Below are 18,661 nucleotides of genomic sequence, written 5' to 3' on the forward strand. Positions count from 1 at the left end.
CTGCTTAGTAGCGCAGCCAAGAAGGAACAGAAAGGAATGGGGATAGGGGGGGGTGGTTATCTCTTTCCTGACCTGTAAAGGTATTGAATTACCATATCAAAGGTAAAGCTTATCCCACTGTGAGAAAGGCATACATGAGCTTGGTCACATGACCCCTGGTCACCATATTAGTTTGATGACAGAATGTCACCACAGTGCAGTATCAATGGGAAGCTGTAACTAAAATATCCACTTGAATACAGTGGTCTGCATAGAGTTTAAGCTGGAGTGGGAAAAAAAGGATAGAAAATTGACTTCTGGGAGCATATAAAGTATATGTATGTATTGAAACATCCTATCTGCATTCCTTGTGCTCCTTATGGTTATAGAAACATAGAATGTGACGGCAGATAAGAACCATTCGGCCCATCTAGTCTGCCCACTTTTTTTTAAATACTTTCATTAGTCCCTGGCTTTATAAGAACCATTCGGCCCATCTAGTCTGCCCAATTTTTTTAAATACTTTCATTAGTCCCTGGCCTTAGGATAGCCTTATGCCTATCCCACGCATGCTTAAACTCCTTTACTGTGTTAACCTCTACCACTTCAGCCGGAAGGATATTCCATACATCCACTACCCTCTCAGTAAAGTAATACTTCCTGATATTATTTTTAAACCTTTGCCCCTCTAATTTAAGACTATGTCCTCTTGTTGTGGTAGTTTTTCTTCTTATAAATATAGTCTCTTCCATTACTGTGTTGATTCCCTTTATGTATTTAAATGTTTCTATCATATCCCCCCTGTCACGTCTTTCCTCCAAGTTATACATGTTAAGTTCCTGTAACCTTTCCTTGTAAGTGTTATCCTGCAATCCACGAACCAGTTTCGTACAATACCTTTTGTTCAGTGTAAGTCAGTCCAGGTAAAAGGGACATTAATGTAATTGTCACTGTGACATCCAGGCAGGGCCATACCAAAGGTGCTTTACTGAACCTGGATCCTTCTGTGTCCCTGGCCTGCTGTCTTGCCACTGAGCCACACTTCAGTACTTTGATTATAGATGTTGTCTTATGTAGTATGACAATACAGAATTTACATGAGCCAATAAATGGGTGACTAAAGAAATGCATGTTAGTAATCTCATACTGTATAGTTTCCACATATTTTATATTAAGTTCTAAGGCTATAAGGAATTCCTATGTGGATTGAATTTACTGTTATTTCTGAGATTGAAGGTGGTTCATGTCTTTCAATTTACATTTACGTTAATTGACATTTTGCATCTTTCCCTGGTGGTCTAGTGGTTAGGATTCGGCGCTCTCACCGCCGCGGCCCGGGTTCGATTCCCGGTCAGGGAATAGTAGTTTTCAATAATTATTTGATGGTTTTTTTTTTTAAATTATATCACTCTCAACACTAGCAGGAAAGTGCTATTATATGACTTTCGAAAAAAGAGGAAACATTAGAAATATAGCATATATTTTTGTTGTCTTACCAGAATACCAAGTAACATACAGAGAAGAACAATGCCCACTTGAAAAAAATGCTAATAGCACCCAAATAAAAATAAAAGTTAAAGCAAAAAACATAAGTGAAGAGAATGGCTAACTATTTGGTCAACCTGAAGCTAGTCTATTCCAGAGCTCGTTGTACAATGAACTTGAGAAGTGTTGAATAATGGCTGTTAAGTGAGCCACACACACATTGTTTTTGACGTTTAGAGACACTTTTGCTTTGGAGTAGGAGTGCAAATACGTAGCCAGATTTACACAAATAATTCTTTCGGGCATTATAACAACCATAAAATAATTTTTTTTTAAAAACAATTTTTTAAAAACAATTATATAGCCTGACCTTTGTCAGATTTCATAAAAGCTGCTCCTTTCCACAGAAATCTTTAGTAAAAGGCAAGAAAGCAGAGTATGTTAGTGTAACAGACCCTGGGTAACCCGGCTGGTTACCTCCGCTATTAATTATTGACCAGACCCATTTTCCCCCAGTAACTAGACGACACACAGTTCCCGGGGTACAACAACAAGCTTTATTGGCCACACTCGGCTTTATACTCTCCCCATGCAAGGGGGTGGAAAACAGGTAAAAGACAATGTCCCCTCCCTTTGTCCTTCCCCTCCCAGGGGTCGTATATTGGATCCGGGTCCCTAGTCCCTTTGTCCCCTGTTCCTGCCACACCATGTCCCTTCCCAAGGGCCTGTGCGTGTGAAAGATTCCCGCCTCCTGGGCTCCCAGGTACAGAAAGCCCGCCAAACCGCCATTGTCCACACAGAGTGTCCCCATCAATCTCAGGGACCCCCAGAATGGTAACCAGCATGAACAGCCTCTGTTCACGGGGTACCTGGGTGAAACCAAGCAAGGGAAGCGCCTCCTTTCCGTACACGAATGCTCCCCCTGACCGGCGTTCATCTATACGAATGGCGGCCACCCAGGGAAGCACTCATTAATTACTTCCCTTGCGGTTTCACACTTATATTACAAGTTGCCAACATTCTAATTGATTAGTGTGAACACTCCAAGGGTCGCTGGGGAGGTCCTCTTTTGGGAGCCGAACGAGGTGAGAACCAATCTGCGAGTGCTCCCTTGGATGGCGTTCGTCTAACGAACGGGTCGGCACACGCCAAAGCTTCCCTTGCAATTTGTGGTTTCCACAAGTCGTTAGCGAGGTGTGAACATTCTAAATAAAAATTCTAAATGGGGTATTGGGGTGGTCCCCGTTCGTGAGACGAACGGGCTGTGTTCGTACGCAGTCTCCCGAACGGGGAGAAGGTAAAACACACAAGTAATCACGAATACATGGGGAACATAGGCAAATACACTACCACACTTTACGGTTTAGTGGTGATCCCGCTACAAAGCTCCCCCTTAACCACTAGTCGGCATCCAGGTGGATCCCAGCGGATCAACCTGTTGATGTCCGGGGAAAGCACCCATGGATCACTTGTCCAGGGCGATTTTCCTGGACAGGTCATCGGCATTGCCATTCTGCTTACCGGGTCTGTAGTTAATGGCAATGTCATACGGCTGCAGGGCCAGGCTCCACCGTAAAAACCTGGCATTCTCCCCAAAGACCCGGTTAAGCCACACCAACGGGTTGTGATCCGTGAGCAGGGTAAATTGCTGTCCATACAAGTACGGCAGCAGTTTTTTGAGTGCCCACACCAACGCCAGGCACTTCTTTTCGATGGCGGCGTAGCTTACCTCCTGGGTAAGAGCTTCCTGCTGAGGTAACTGCCATCGTCCCCGACCTGGCTCAGTACTGCTCCCAGTCCGAACATAGAGGCATCTGTGTGGACGAGAAAACTTTTCCTGTGATTGAGGCAGCCAGCACAGGGGCTTTTACCAGGGTGTCCTTGAGAGCTTGGAATGCCTGCTCTCACTCTGGGGTCCAAGCTACCTGTCGGGGCAGGTTCTTGCGGGTCAGGTTGGTGAGGGGTTTAGCAATGGCGCTATAATTGGGGACAAATTTCCTGTAGGACCCCGCAGTCCCTAGGAAGGCAGGCACTTGGGTTTTGGTGCGGGAACTGGGCCAGCTAGCGACTGCCTCTATCTTGGCCGGTTCCAGTTTTTGCACCCCACCCGGTGTCCTATATACTGCACCTCTTCCATCCCGAGTTGACACTTACTTTGGTACAGATCTGTTCTAAAAATTTTCATTGAAACTGTTTACTGATCAATACAAAATTGTTTCCACAGTCCTGTTTACTGTCCTTGTCTTATGCTGAATAATAATAATTACACTGAGTAAGATATTGGGAAGGATAGTCGCTGTTATAGAATGTGGCTGTGTGTATGGGAGCAGTGTGGGAGTTTTGAGAGAATCCTGCAAACTGAAAGCTGTGACTCATTGGCTAGTGGGCGTGTTGTATGCAAAATAAGCCATTGTTATTTCACACCAACAATCTTGTCAATTTTATTTAAAAGCATTGCAATCCTATGAAACTTCAGGAATTATTTTTTAAAAATTTTGTTTGATAATATTGTTTATGTTTGTGTAAATGTGAAATGTACGGAATGTCACCACATGTGTAATAGAAACCTTTGGCAGCCTGTTCTTTGCTTGTAGTAAAGGTTCATTAAGACTATACTTTCAGGGATCATTTCTATAGTTTGTAACTGGTGAAATGTGCTCTAAAGTGTCCAAACTCAGTACCCACGAGGAAGAGCTTGAGTGTTTTCTCCTGAGCGTGAAGTGGGCTCCCAGTGCTGCTTTATTGTAGCTGCTGGTTGCTGTTGATGACCGTTCCTATTTCCTTAATTGGAGAGTAGGAGGGAGAGAACACAAGCTGAGTGGTTACTACATACTCTGTCAATGAATAGATTACGTAAGCAAGCATCTATAATAAATATTATTACAACTATCTTAACAAAGATATCTCGTCAGGGTTTTTGAAATTGTCTCATTTGTTATCTATGTTTTAATTAGTGTGTGCGTTATTTCTTGGCTTTTTTTGTCGTGTGTAATCATTTGTCAGTCATGCGCCATCTGTTGGCTGCAAAGTGTATGTTCTGAAATCTATCAGTATTTACGTCATCTGTTGGTAGCTGTATGTATTGCATTCCATTTAAAACATTGTCTGATTTCTTACTAAATGTACACATACTGAAAAGGTTTGTGTCTGCTTCCTAACATCCAGCGGGGGGAGGGAGAGTACTTATTATCTATATTAAGTACTCATTTTAACTCTGGTTTAGTGAGTATTACAGAGTAAATTTCAATCCCCTGTGTCCCCCGGTGCATTGGATCAAACTCTCACACATGGGGTGAATTAACCCGTTCACTTCCAAATTCTTTCAAGAATCTCGATTTCGCCAGAAATTAAAGTTTGCTACCGATCTGTTCTAAAATGTTCTATTTAAACTGTTTACTGATCACTTAAAACTTGTTCCCAGTCCTGTTTTCTGTCCTTCTATGTTAGATAATAAATACACCGCGTAAGACAGTGGGAAGCATATTTGCTGTAATGTCCATAGGCTTTTATAACACTCTGAATTTCTGAATTTCCTGTGTTCAAGCACAAAGTGGGTGCTGTACAATGTAACACAGTCCATAAACAGTACTGCAACATTTATAATAGGGATAAGAAGCTGCTAGATCAGGTAGGTACAAAAGCTTTAGGCAGTAAGAGTGTCCCTGCTTTCTTACTTTATAAAAGGACTTATTTAAAGAGAAATCAGTCCTTTAAAGGGACACTACCTGCACTTTAACAACTTCATCTTATTGAACTTACAGAACTTCATCTTATTGAAGTTGTTATAGTGCCTGCAGTACGAATTGCCGAAATCTAATATTAAACGATTAATAGCTTCAAGCCACGCCTCCAAGCCCTCTGGGTATGAGAGCCAGGAATCTTACTTAAAGGTTTTTTTCCTGGCACTATAGCTTCCCCTCCCTTGCACCTCCCCACCTCCCCACCTCCCCGTAGTGCAGAAAGGGTTAAAATAAAACTTATTTTGCTTACCTCAGTCCTTGGTCACCTCATCAGATAGGAAGCTAAGAGAAATATCCGATTTACAATTTGTCTCTAATTCAGTCTCCTGGGAACAGCCTGAGGATTGGTAGCCTATTCGCAGTGTAATTACCATACTGCCTCCCAGAATGCATAGCACAGACCTAGCATGCACACATGTCTCTCCACAACGCAAATGAGAGTTTTCTGAATGTTGACTGTGCACTTTGATCATATGAGTTAGCTTTGCGCAGTGGCAGTATCGTAGCCAATGAGGTTTATCCGAGGCGTGATTATTGCTAATTGAAAACTTTTACCAATACCCCGCCATGATGACTTGAAATATAGTCAGCAATGGCAATTTTTGACAGTCTCTAAGGAGACTGAAATTGCATGTACAACAATAAAAATATATTTAACTATTTTTCAACAAGATTGATTTATTGTTTGTCTAATGTAAGATTCACTTAGAATTACTTTTTTTTAATATTTGGTTTAAGAAATAAATGCTCATAAACTCATATAATGCAAAAAAAACAAGGGTTTTTACTTTTAGAATATTACTTTGCCTTGTCTCTAAACATGTATTGTGTTATTCCTGATTTGCAGTCCCCTGTCTACAGAACGTAATGGTACTTGCTGATACCCAAACATTTGACGCCTGTCAGTTTGTATGTGCCCTGATTCCATGACAGTTAAGCATGCTGGGAGATTTTTACTATTGCTACTATTGCTCTGTAACACTTTACAATTTTAACATCTTGGACATAAAATAATCTCCAGATTAAATTCTGAGAAATATGTGACATTTCTAATTAATGACTTTATTTTGTCTCTGGAAACTGAACTTACTGGTAGGATTATATGGATGAACAAATGACACTTTAAAACAATACTGTAATATTTTATCATGCATGTACATTTTATTTTTTGCCCTAGAATTTAGTTGGTAACATTACCATTGAAACTGATTCCATTGTTTAGTTTGTTATTTAAATCTGATTTTATACATTTGTTATGTAGCCTGATACGTGTCAGGCCTCTAAAAATTGAGTGAAACTCATGGTTGTTCCTCTCCACGGAAATCTTTAGTAAAAGGCGAAAGATTTATTCGGTCTGAAGAGAAACCAGAGTATGATAAACTTAAATCTCAGTCGCAGACCGGGTTCATAAATGTCCTCTTAAGCATATAGAGAAATCCTTAGTTAAGACGTAGCTCGGAGAATCCGGCATAATTAATTATCACATAAACTTGCACACAACATAATATGTATGAAAAGATTATCATTATTTTACTACATAGATGAAAATGGGCATTATTTTTTGCAAAGCATTGTGGGTATGTAAATTAGGCACGCCCCCAGCTAGCATGGTGTTAAGCACATGCTTTGTCTATCTGTTGAGTCTGTCCAGAATGAGAATAAATGCTCGGTGTATTTTGAGTGTACCCGGAAGTAGTGCATGCTGGGATGTGTAGTTCATCATGTTAGTGCACAGATTTCAAGAAACAAGAGCATGCAGGGATATGTAGTTATTCTACGTATGCAAATATTCAAAGAGAGGAGAGCATGCTGGTAGATGCTTTAATTAAGATTTATTGTTAATTTAAATTTAGTGAGTAAAAATAATTGCCATTATTGAAGGTAATTGACGTGTGGTTTTATATTATTATGCATATTTTTTTTAATTCTTTATTTTTGTCGTGCACATAAAACAGTACAAGCATGTCTTGCCACAACAGCAACAGCACACATAAGATTTACACAGAATTTAAAACAGTGTGGCTGTGGGTATGCACATTTTATATATTTTGTAGGACATCACACTTTAGTGTTAGTCAGAAAGGAGGCTAGTAGGCTTATGTTAGGCTTGGTGTCTGACTGTGTGTGGTATAACAGAATATTAACGAGACAGGCTAGAAATTAGGTAGTTCCCTGTGTAACATGCTGAACAGGGAGAGGGTAGTCTGCGGAGGACAGCATGGGAGTGTACCCAAGGTCGTTTGCCCGGCGGCACTGCCTAAATTAACATTACTAGTAAGCTTTAAATATAAGAAGAGGGTCTACCTGTATAGCAGGAGATAATAAAATAAAATTTAAAAAAATAACCACTGGGTTGCTTGCCATTTCAATATGTGGGTACCGCAAGCATTGTATGCGTGTTGTGTGTGTCTTTGGGGGCTGCCTAGCCGATGCCAAGAGATGGGAGGCTGCAGATACATAACAGCCAGAGTCTGTTTAGCCCCGTGTGGGTGCCCTCCCAGTCACAGGTACCGCTGCACTCTCGTGTTGTTCTGCTCGGGCTCCGGTACAGATCATCACCAGGCACGTGGCTTCTGGGTCTCTGCGGTGCATGTGGCCGACCCCTCTGAGCGGGAACCCTCAAATGGCGCGATCTGCGCATGGAGCTACTGTGCCAACCAGAGTGCCGTCTTCTGATGCTACCATGGAGTGGCTTGTTGGGCTGTCGGCGTTGCCGCTTTGGTGGTCTGCCCGGAGGCAACTTCTTCCCTGTCTGGACTCTGCGTGAGGTGCGCTTCAGGTGCTTCCTTTGATCTCTGCAGCCCGTAGGCCTGAGCTGAGCCTGAACGTGTGGATCCCTGGGTAAGGTATATGCTTGTCTCCTTGCCATCTTGGCCCAGAATTGGGCACAGATTCTGTCAAATGCTATCAGCCATGGCTCTGCATCCATAGGCACCTGGCGGGGAGCTTGTGTGGGGGTATCCACTTGGAAGGCAGTCATCTTGCCTGGCAGGCTGCAGTCACCGGCGTTGCTGGTGCTTGTTAAAGTCCACTAGAGTGAATCAGAGGGTTCTCCAGTGGGGACCGGGATAACCCCCACCAGTCCTGGGGGGGAGGGGGGAAGGGAGGATCAAAAGCAGTATTGTGGGGTCCCACGGGTAGCTGAAGAACGAGGAGAGCGGCCGCCTCTCCCCCTCTCTGTCACGAGTAGGCCTCAAATCTCTGAATCCAGTTATCTGTGTAATAGTCGCTTGTGTGGTATCCAGAAGGCCACCGGGACTCCCTCTGCTTAGATCATGCCCAGCTGACCTGGTATTTTGCCTTGAATTAGACAGTTTCGTTGATTAATCGGTGCCAAATGCAGGAGCCAGCACGACACACGTCTGGTCCGCTCGGCAACCAGACTCCGCCCCCTTATTATGCATATTTTAATGTTTTACTTGTGTGGGTTCACAGGCAAATTTTGGACACAGAAGTATCTCCAGAGCAAATACTGAAAATATATGAAATTCTTTTTTAATGACTTTACTTTGTCTCTGGCAATTATTGACAGTGTCTTAGGAAAGTGAAATTATAGGTATGATCACACGGATGAAAGAATGATACTATTAAACAAATATTTAGTCGCATATTTATATTTGATTTATTTTGCACTAAGATTTAATTGATAATGTAACCATTTCAATGAGATGCTTTGTTTCACTTGTTACTTAAATCTGACATTTTACCACTTATTGTAGCCTGACATTACTCAGGCCTCAAAAAATTGAGTGAAACTCATGGTTGTTCCTCTCCACGGAAATCTTTAGTAAAAGGCGAAAGATTTATTCGGTCTGAAGAGAAACCAGAGTATGCAAATGGCAACCGGAGTAGCAGAGCGGGTTCACAAATGTCCTCTTAAGCATATAGAGAAAATCCTTAATCATTTAGAGAGAAGGTAGCTTGGAGAATCCGGTATGATTAATTATTAAATGAACACACATCATAGTATGTATTAAAAGCTTATCATTATTTTAACAAGTACATAAAAATGGGCATTATTTTTTGCAAAGCATTGTGGGTATGTAAATTAGGCACGCCCCCAGCTAGCATGGTGTTAAACACATGCTTTGTCTATCTGTTGAGTCTGTCCGATTCCAGAATGAGAAAAAATGCTCGGTATATTTTGAGTGTACCCGAAAGTAGTGCATGCTGGGATGTGTAGTTCATCGTAGTGCACAGAATTCAAGAAACAAGAGCATGCAGGGATATGTAGTTATTTAACGTATGCAAATATTCAAAGAGAGGAGAGCATGCTGGTAGATGCTTTAATTAAGATTTAATGTTAATTTAAATTCAGTGAGTAAAAATAATTGCCATTATTGAAGGTAATTGACGTGTGGTTTTATATTATTATGCATATTTTAATGTTTTACTTGTGTGGGTTCACAGGCAAATTTTGGACACAGAATTATCTCCAGAACAAATACTGAAAATATTTGAAATTCTTTTTTAATGACTTTACTTTGTCTCTGGCAATTATTGACAGTGTCTTAGGAAAGTGAAATTATAGGCATGATGACACGGATGAAAGAATGATACTATTAAACAAATATTTAGTCGCATATTTATATTTGATTTATTTTGCACTAAGATTTAATTGATAATGTAATCATTTCAATGGATGCTCTGTTTCACTTGTTACTTAAATCTGACATTTTACCACTTAATGTAGCCTGACATTACTCAGGCCTCAAAAAATTGAGTGAAACTCATGGTTGTTCCTCTCCACGGAAATCTTTAGTAAAAGGCGAAAGATTTATTCGGTCTGAAGAGAAACCAGAGTATGCCAAATGCCTACCGGAGTAGCAGAGCGGGTTCACAAATGTCCTCTTAAGCATATAGAGAGAATCCTTACGCATTTAGAGAGAAGGTAGCTTGGAGAATCCGGTATGATTAAATATTAAATGAACACACATCATAATATGTATTAAAAGCTTATCATTATTTTAACAAGTACATAAAAATGGCCATTATTTTTTGCAATGCAATATGGGTATGTAAATTAGGCACGCCCCCAGCTCGCAAAACAGTTGCATGCTTTGTCTAACTGTTGAGCCCTGCAGCTGTTAACCATGTGAGTGCTGGGGTTGCGCTTTGTCTAAACCCTCAAAACTACATTTACTGTTTATAACTAAGAAACAAATTATTATTATTATTATTATTGCCATTTATATAGCGCCAACAGATTCCGTAGAGCTTTACAATATTATAAGAGGGGGGATTTACCTATAAAGAGGACAATTACAAGAAAACTTACAAGAACCATAGGTTGAAGATGACCCTACTCAAACGAGCTTACAGTCTATAGGAGGTGGGGTGTAAAACACAATAGGACATATTACTTTATGTACTGTTGGGCCATTTGCAAGAACTGACATTTAACAACTAACACAATTTGCATAATCATTGTTACAAGAACTGGACAAACTGGAAGGGGGCTTTCTGGTGTATCTCCCGAACCAGGAGGCTCTTAGACTGTACTTTAACTTTTGACACCAGCCTTCGGAGTTGGGGATGCCTATACCTTACTCTGGCTTTCTCCAATAGGGTTTCTCAATCCCTCTTTATATGGTTGGGCATAGGGTTATTTATTGAAACTAATCTTGCACTACTTGATTATTGGGCTCAGAGCATGGAGGGGACATGTGCCGGCTGACAAATACGTAGGGACTAGCTATTTGGCTAATTGTTAGACTATAATAGGGACCAATTGGCACCTTCCCTGTTGCCCAAGATTTATATATTTTTTTGACTCCTAGATTCATACTATAGCCTGGGGAATCACTCTACATGAAAATAGGAAACTATAATATCTTGTAGAATTTCAGCTACTATGTTGCAATTTCCTACAGGACTTTATACGGCTATTGAGTGACATCTAGTGGTGGATTAGCAACATTGTATCCACGTATTTGTATCGGATTCTTTTTGGATAGTTTACTTATCCTTTCATGTTTCTATTACACATGTAGTGTCCCTTCCAGGAAGAACCAGACCATATCATTTTATACTACAGTTACTATCTTTATTTATTCTACTATTATTATCACTATTTGTTAGACATGTGCAATTCGTTTCGGTCCGAATGTGAATTTGGACAAAATTCGGGCTATTCGGATAAGGGGGTGGGTGGGGGCCCCCTATATTAGAAGCTAGTCTGTTCCAGAGCTCATGAAGAAAGCTAAAAATAGAAGAAAAGATATTGGAAGACCAAGACAAAGAAAGGATAAAAAGAAAGGAAGGCGAGTGAGCAGACATAAGGGACAAGAATCTCATTTTAGAAAGACGTACTTAAGATGTGACAAATAATGGCCATTATCTTGTCCATACACATATCGCCTTTACACTTTAGAGACCTTTCGGCCGTAGAAGGCAATGATATATTCAGAACAGCAAAAGATTTGTTCTAATTACTATAATGGTCTCTTTTATTAAACAATTATTTAACCTGACGCAGGTCAGGCCTCAAAAAATTGAGTGAAACTCATGGTTGTTCCTCTCCACGGAAATCTTTAGTAAAAGGCGAAAGATTTATTCGGTCTGAAGAGAAACCAGAGTATGCAACCAAAAAGTCACAGTAGCACATCAGTTTCAGACATGTGCTTCTAAACATATGGAGAGCAATACTACAATAAACTGCAACATGGAGAATCCAGTATAATTATTACCGCCTTAAGGACACATGACGGATATATTCCGTCATGATTCCCTTTTATTCCAGAAGTTGTGTCCTTAAAAGGGGTTAAATAAAAAACATACCGTGTACGGTATTGCCTCTTAAAAACTGTTATTAATTTAGTAGCTAATTGAACATGGCCATCATGCCTTGCAATGCATTGTGGGTATGTAAATTAGGCACGTACCCAGCTGACATGCTGTTGACTGCATGCTTTGTCTAACTGTTGAGCCCTGCAGCTGTTAACCATGTGATTGCTGGGGTCGTACTTTGTCCACACATCCCTCAAAACTACATTTCCTGTTTGTAGACTGCATTGCTTGTTTTCCAAAAAAGTTCAAAGAGGCTATTAATTTCAAGAGTGCTTTCGTAATACTACACAAATGTAATATGCGCCTATCTACTATTGCACCCTCCCTTTATTTTTTTGTACACTACACCCCAGTACCCCAATAAAAGAAAGAATGACAAAAAAAAAAACTTAGCATTATTTGAATACGTAAATAAAAATGGCCATTTTGTTTTGCAAAGCATTGTGGGTATGTAAATTAGGTACGCCCCGAGTTGATATGCTGTTACATGAATTCTTTGAGCAACTGTTGCGTCCTGCAGCTGTTAACCATGTGAACGCCAGTGTCGTCCTTTGTCCACACTTTCCTCAACACTACATTTCCAGGTTGTACCTGCAATGTTTAAGCTTGCTCTAGCAAATACAAAGCTTGGTATAGTAAATAAAACACAACACCGATTATGGGTATAAGATAAAGCTGCAGACAATTTATTAAAATAATTATCCTGCAAAACCAGTAATAAAATAGGTGCGTTAACGCGGACAATGATCCAAAACATATTAAAACTAAAACATATGGTTTAAGGCTAGTGCTGACATGCACTTGTTAATACACCCCTCCCAAGCCGGTTTAGTCAGTAAATAGCAATACCCCTTAATTGACCCTACCTGCGCCACCAGTCGGTACCAATCCTGCCAGACCCTCTCATACGCCTTCCATGTAGCAGGAGATAGCGAAGACCTCACCCATCCTGCAAGCATGACGTCCTAAGCTTCCACATCACTTCCAGACAGGGCAGGCCCTCCGGTGATGCCTGCCTGAACCGCTCCCACGGAAAACGAGAGAGAGAGTCTGCAATTCGTTTCGGTCCGAATGTGAATTTGGACAAAATTCGGGCTATTCGGATAAGGGGGTGGGTGGGGGCCCCCTATATTAGAAGCTAGTCTATTCCAGAGCTCATGAAGAAAGCTAAAAATAGAAGAAAAGATATTGGAAGACCAAGACAAAGAAAGGATAAAAAGAAGGGAAGGCGAGTGAGCAGACATAAGGGACAAGAATCTCATTTTAGAAAGATGTACTTAAGATGTGACAAATAATGACCATTATCTTGTCCATACACATATCGCCTTTACACTTTAGAGACCTTTCGGCCGTAGAAGGCAATGACATATTCAGAACAGCAAAAGATTTGTTCTAATTACTATAATGGTCTCTTTTATTAAACAATTATTTAACCTGACACAGGTCAGGCCTCAAAAAATTGAATGAAACTCATGGTTGTTCCTCTCCACGGAAATCTTTAGTAAAAGGCGAAAGATTTATTCGGTCTGAAGAGAAACCAGAGCATGCAACCAAAAAGTCACGGTAGCACATCAGTTTCAGACATGTGCTTCTAAACATATGGAGAGCAATACTACAATAAACTGCAACATGGAGAATCCAGTATAATTATTACCGCCTTAAGGACACATGGCGGATATATTCCGTCATGATTCCCTTTTATGCCAGAAGTTGTGTCCTTAAGGGGTTAAATAAAAAACATACCGTATTGCCTCTGAAAAACTGTTATTAATTTAGTAGCTAATTGAACATGGCCATCATGCCTTGCAATGCATTGTGGGTATGTAAATTAGGCACGTACCCAGCTGACATGCTGTTGACTGCATGCTTTGTCTAACTGTTGAGCCCTGCAGCTGTTAACCATGTGATTGCTGGGGTCGTACTTTGTCCACACATCCCTCAAAACTACATTTCCTGTTTGTAGACTGCATTGCTTGTTTTCCAAAAAAGTTCAAAGAGGCTATTAATTTCAAGAGTGCTTTCGTAATACTACACAAATGTAATATGCGCCTATCTACTATTGCACCCTCCCTTTATTTTTTTGTACACTACACCCCAGTGCCCCAATAAAAGAAAGAATGACAAAAAAAAAGACTTATCATTATTTGAATACGTAAATAAAAATGGCCATTTTGTTTTGCAAAGCATTGTGGGTATGTAAATTAGGTACGCCCCGAGCTGATATGCTGTTACATGAATTCTTTGAGCAACTGTTGCGTCCTGCAGCTGTTAACCATGTGAACGCCAGTGTCGTCCTTTGTCCACACTTTCCTCAACACTACATTTCCAGGTTGTACCTGCAATGTTTAAGCTTGCTCTAGCAAATACAAAGCTTGGTATAGTAAATAAAACACAACACCGATTATGGGTATAAGATAAAGCTGCAGACAATTTATTAAAATAATTATCCTGCAAAACCAGTAATAAAATAGGTGCGTTAACGCGGACAATGATCCAAAACATATTAAAACTAAAACATATGGTTTAAGGCTAGTGCTGACATGCACTTGTTAATACATCCCTCCTGAGCCAGATTAGTCAGTAAATAGCAATACCCCTTAATTGACCCTACCTGCGCCACCAGTCGGTACCAATCCTGCCAGACCCTCTCATACGCCTTCCATGTAGCAGGAGATAGCGAAGACCTCACCCATCCTGCAAGCATGACATCCTAAGCTTCCACATCACTTCCAGACAGGGCAGGCCCTCCGGTGCTGCCTGCCTGAACCGCTCCCACGGAAAACGAGAGAGAGAGTCTGCAATTGCATTAAGGTAACCAGGGACATGCTGCACCCGGAAAGAGACATTTAACTCCATACACAAGTGAACAAAGCCCCACAGAAAACTCACCACCGGCCTTGAAGCTGCTGAAAGACAGTTCCGAGTGCACAACTGCTAGATTATCCGTGAAGAAGACCACCTGTGGATTACGTATTTGCTAGCCCCACAAGGTCAGCACCACTACCAAAGGACACGGCTCAAAGAAGGCCTGAACTTTCCTTTTTGGGACTACACCTAAGTGGGAAATACATAAACCCTCAAGTGGAATTTATAAGAAGGGGCCCGCCAACCTCCATAAACGTACTTCTTTGGCCAACTTTGTGCGAACCCGCCTCTGGAAAAGTTACGACCGACTTCAGATTGTGCAAGGACAAATGTGTGACAGTGAGAGGAAACACTGTAAAACCATTGGCTTAAAAAACCCTGAAGAGCCGCCCATGCTGGCGAAACGTGCTTCGGGGTACACTCGCACTCTCGGACTGCCATATGTGAACATCATTTGACTCATGATCCATAGAGGGCTGACAGGAAGGATTTCACTTCACCTTACCAGGCTAGATTCAGTGTTATGTGCACTATAGTAATAGCATATTACCAACGATCTTACTATAGAATTCTATGCACTATAGGCATGCACATAGTATAGATAGTTTAAGTGTATTATTCTACTCAGGTGCCCTTGAAGGCTCAGATTAGGGTTTTTCCCGCTCAGACCGATCAGTCCAACTCCTCCCAGACGGCAACTATCTATATAGAACCTTATGCTGAACAAGCTGACAACTTGTGCATTGTCTCTGCCAGTAACAGGTACTAGCAACAATACTGTGGCTTTAGACAGCACAGTATTTGCAGTGACAAGTGGGCTGCATGAGACATACATTCAGAGGTGCTAAATGTTCTTCACTAACGTGTAGCTGCATGAGACACATATTTTTCATTCTCTGCTAGCATTAGCAACACCTGTTACATAACAACACTGTGGCTTTAGACAGCACAGTATTGTATCCTTGCACTCACAAAGCTCCCTTCTAAGGGAGTCTGCATCATTTTTTGACCAACTCCCCTTTTTGCTGCACGAGACACATATTCACAGGTCTCTATCAGCAGCAGAAAGATTTATCTCTGTGTGCTTAATCATTTCACTACAGTGAAGCTGTCTCTGCCAGCAAGAGCAACAATTCTCTCTTTTTATAAAGCACGTTGCAACATAGTTGCTTTAGACAACATTGTGCTTTATTTTGCACCTATTAAGGTGTTTAAGGGAGTCTGTTTAATTCCCACTCACTTCCTCATTATGACTGATTTTAAATGATAGTTCTTAAAAGTTAATTTTTAAAGCAGTTTTCAGTACACTTTGGTCTGGGCAAAGCTTGTTTCCTTTTTTTGTCGCTTACATATAGGGTTGGTGCCCATCCTGCTCAGAGACCAGACATTATTTTCCTCTCCCAGCTCTCCTTTTAGTTCCTGTACATGGGAGTACTCATGAGACATTGCTGAATACAAATATGTGTATTTTACTGCAATAAAAGCTAACAGTATTATGATATTCACAGTTAAAATGCCATGCAGAACTAAAAAAATATAACATTTCTTAAACTTTGTTTTAGATTTTATTCATATTAAATAGTTCCAGATAGAAATATTTGATGTGAAATGAAAGCCCTGCTTCTCCTGAAAAAAAATATCTATAATAAGTGTGGGTGCACTTAATATGAAAAAGGTGAATTATGGTTGAACAGACACATAGTCAAATTCCAGGTTTTGCTTTGATCAGAACTTGTACAATTGTCTCTGTCCTTAAACGACCACTATAGTCACCCAGACCACTTCAGCTCAATGAAGTGGTCTGGGTCCCAGGTCCCACAGATTTTAACCCTGCAGCTGTAAACTGATATGTTTACACTAGGGTTAGTCCAGCCTCTAGTAGCTGTCTCACTGACAGCCGCTAGAGACGCTTCTGCGCTTCTCACTGTGAAAATCAAGACAGCTTTTCTATGGGCTTTCCTATGGGCGGCTCCTGCCGCGCATGCTCATTCAGCGCTGACGTCAGGAGGAGGAGGAGAGTTTCCCAGCACCGAGGGAGCCCGGCACTGGAGAAAGGCGAGTGTTTAATCACTTCAACGGGAGTGGGATCCTGAGGGTGGGGGGAACCTAAAGACCCTATAGCGCTAAGAAACCAAGTTTCCTGGCACTGCAGGACCCTCTAGTGCCCCTTTCCCTCCCATTACAAGTTGCTGAAGGGTTTAAAACCTTCATTACCTTACCGGTGTCTAAAAGCAAGGTTCCCCATGATTCTCTGGCTATTTGAAAGTTTTGCCTTGGAGATGATAACCAAAACTTAGCTGGCCCGTACGGGGATCGAACCTGCGACCTTGGCGTTATTAGCACCACGCTCTAACCAACTGAGCTAACCGGCCACGATAGTCATGGTACTGACAGCTATGTCTACAGGAGCCAACTGAATGGGCCCTCGAGGAGTGATCAATCCCAGTTAGAGAAAGAAGCCTACATACCCAACAAGCCACTGTCGCTGTAGATGCCAGGTAGTGCAGGTGGTGTATTACCAAACTCTATAAATTATTATGTACGCATACACATATAAACTCTGGTCCGTCTACTTTAACAAATATTTATTCAGAGACAAAACAACAACAACATGCAAATAATGACACACAATCTAACTAACTATACCAACAACAGCAACAACAACCTAACTAACAATAACAACTAAATCTTATAAAATCACCAGATCCCACTCACAGTTCACCATGATAAAAATTAGCCCATGTCTGCTTAAGGGTCTGCTTAGTAGCACAGCCAAGAAGGAACAGAAAGGAATGGGGATAGGGGGGAGTGGTTATCTCTTTCCTGACCTGTAAAGGTATTGAATTACCATATCAAAGGTAAAGCTTATCCCACTGTGAGAAAGGCATACATGAGCTTGGTCACATGACCCCTGGTCACCATATTAGTTTGATGACAGAATGTCACCACATTCCCTCACTTTTTTTTCTCTTATGTTGAGCACATTTAAAAGTGAGAGAAAGAATATAGTCAAACAGGGGTTGCATCACCGCACATTCCCCCAATTTCTATTGTTTTCAGTTGTTCCGTTTTTAAATTAACTACTGCCCTAGTGGGTTGGTAAGAACCCTGGTAGTTGTTCATTAATATTATATGGTAATGTGTTCATGTGAAGTAAAGTAAAATCCAGACACAATCAACCCCATACAGTAATTATCACTAGTTTATGACACAATATGATGTTTAGTTTAGCCTGGGACTGGAATCTGAAGACTGTGACTGATCTGTGTGCTTGATAGCTGTGATTTTAGAATGAATTCTCCTTGAATATTGACTTAGCCAATCCATTACAAAGCTTGAGGTTTGTTTGTTTAATGGCACATGCAAGTTCATGAGTGTAGGGGAAACTCATTCTGTGACCACCTTGAAATGACACAAATTCCTGCTTCTTGCTGTTACTTTATCCTCATTCTGGGCTGTGTTAATAGTTTGACTTGGTAATCTCAGCACTTCTTCATCTGTATAGTATCCATTTTCAGGATAATAGTTTGACGTGTAATCCCAGCACCTCTTCATCTGAATAGTAATCATTTTCATGATAATAGTTTGTCTTGGTAATCCCAGCACTTCTTCATCTGTATAGTAAACTGTGACAGGACATGTCAGTTACCTTCACCTCTCTGGGCCTTCCAATTAAAATGTTCTTTGAATCAAACACAGACAATGAAAAATGTACAACAGTAATCAGCGTATTGTCTTGTGTCAAAGGCTTAACTAGTTTTGTCTAATAAAATCTATTTGGTTGTGGTGTCTTAAGGCTATGT

General features: G+C 40.9%; 8 non-coding genes across 8 annotated transcripts; 3 read left to right on the forward strand and 5 right to left on the reverse strand.

Moving 5' to 3' along the window:
• The first annotated feature begins 1,266 nt into the window (after positions 1-1,266).
• TRNAE-CUC (transfer RNA glutamic acid (anticodon CUC)) lies at positions 1,267-1,338 on the forward strand. The gene has a single exon. It is a non-coding gene; the product is annotated as a tRNA-Glu (tRNA).
• Positions 1,339-4,070: 2,732 nt separating this feature from the next.
• On the forward strand, positions 4,071-4,287 carry LOC134603729 (small nucleolar RNA U3). The gene has a single exon (XR_010090480.1). It is a non-coding gene; the product is annotated as a small nucleolar RNA U3 (small nucleolar RNA).
• A 1,397-nt stretch (positions 4,288-5,684) lies between these two features.
• Positions 5,685-5,825, forward strand: LOC134603750 (U4 spliceosomal RNA). The gene has a single exon (XR_010090498.1). It is a non-coding gene; the product is annotated as a U4 spliceosomal RNA (small nuclear RNA).
• Positions 5,826-6,463: 638 nt separating this feature from the next.
• LOC134603821 (U5 spliceosomal RNA) lies at positions 6,464-6,578 on the reverse strand. Its single transcript, XR_010090565.1, has one exon. It is a non-coding gene; the product is annotated as a U5 spliceosomal RNA (small nuclear RNA).
• A 2,343-nt stretch (positions 6,579-8,921) lies between these two features.
• LOC134603787 (U5 spliceosomal RNA) lies at positions 8,922-9,036 on the reverse strand. Its single transcript, XR_010090533.1, has one exon. It is a non-coding gene; the product is annotated as a U5 spliceosomal RNA (small nuclear RNA).
• Positions 9,037-9,895: 859 nt separating this feature from the next.
• LOC134603788 (U5 spliceosomal RNA) lies at positions 9,896-10,010 on the reverse strand. Its single transcript, XR_010090534.1, has one exon. It is a non-coding gene; the product is annotated as a U5 spliceosomal RNA (small nuclear RNA).
• A 1,660-nt stretch (positions 10,011-11,670) lies between these two features.
• Positions 11,671-11,785, reverse strand: LOC134603838 (U5 spliceosomal RNA). Its single transcript, XR_010090580.1, has one exon. It is a non-coding gene; the product is annotated as a U5 spliceosomal RNA (small nuclear RNA).
• A 1,639-nt stretch (positions 11,786-13,424) lies between these two features.
• Positions 13,425-13,539, reverse strand: LOC134603857 (U5 spliceosomal RNA). Its single transcript, XR_010090598.1, has one exon. It is a non-coding gene; the product is annotated as a U5 spliceosomal RNA (small nuclear RNA).
• Positions 13,540-18,661: the final 5,122 nt, after the last annotated feature.

This window comes from Pelobates fuscus, chromosome 3 (genome assembly GCF_036172605.1).
Source record: "Pelobates fuscus isolate aPelFus1 chromosome 3, aPelFus1.pri, whole genome shotgun sequence".
NCBI lineage: Eukaryota > Metazoa > Chordata > Amphibia > Anura > Pelobatidae > Pelobates > Pelobates fuscus.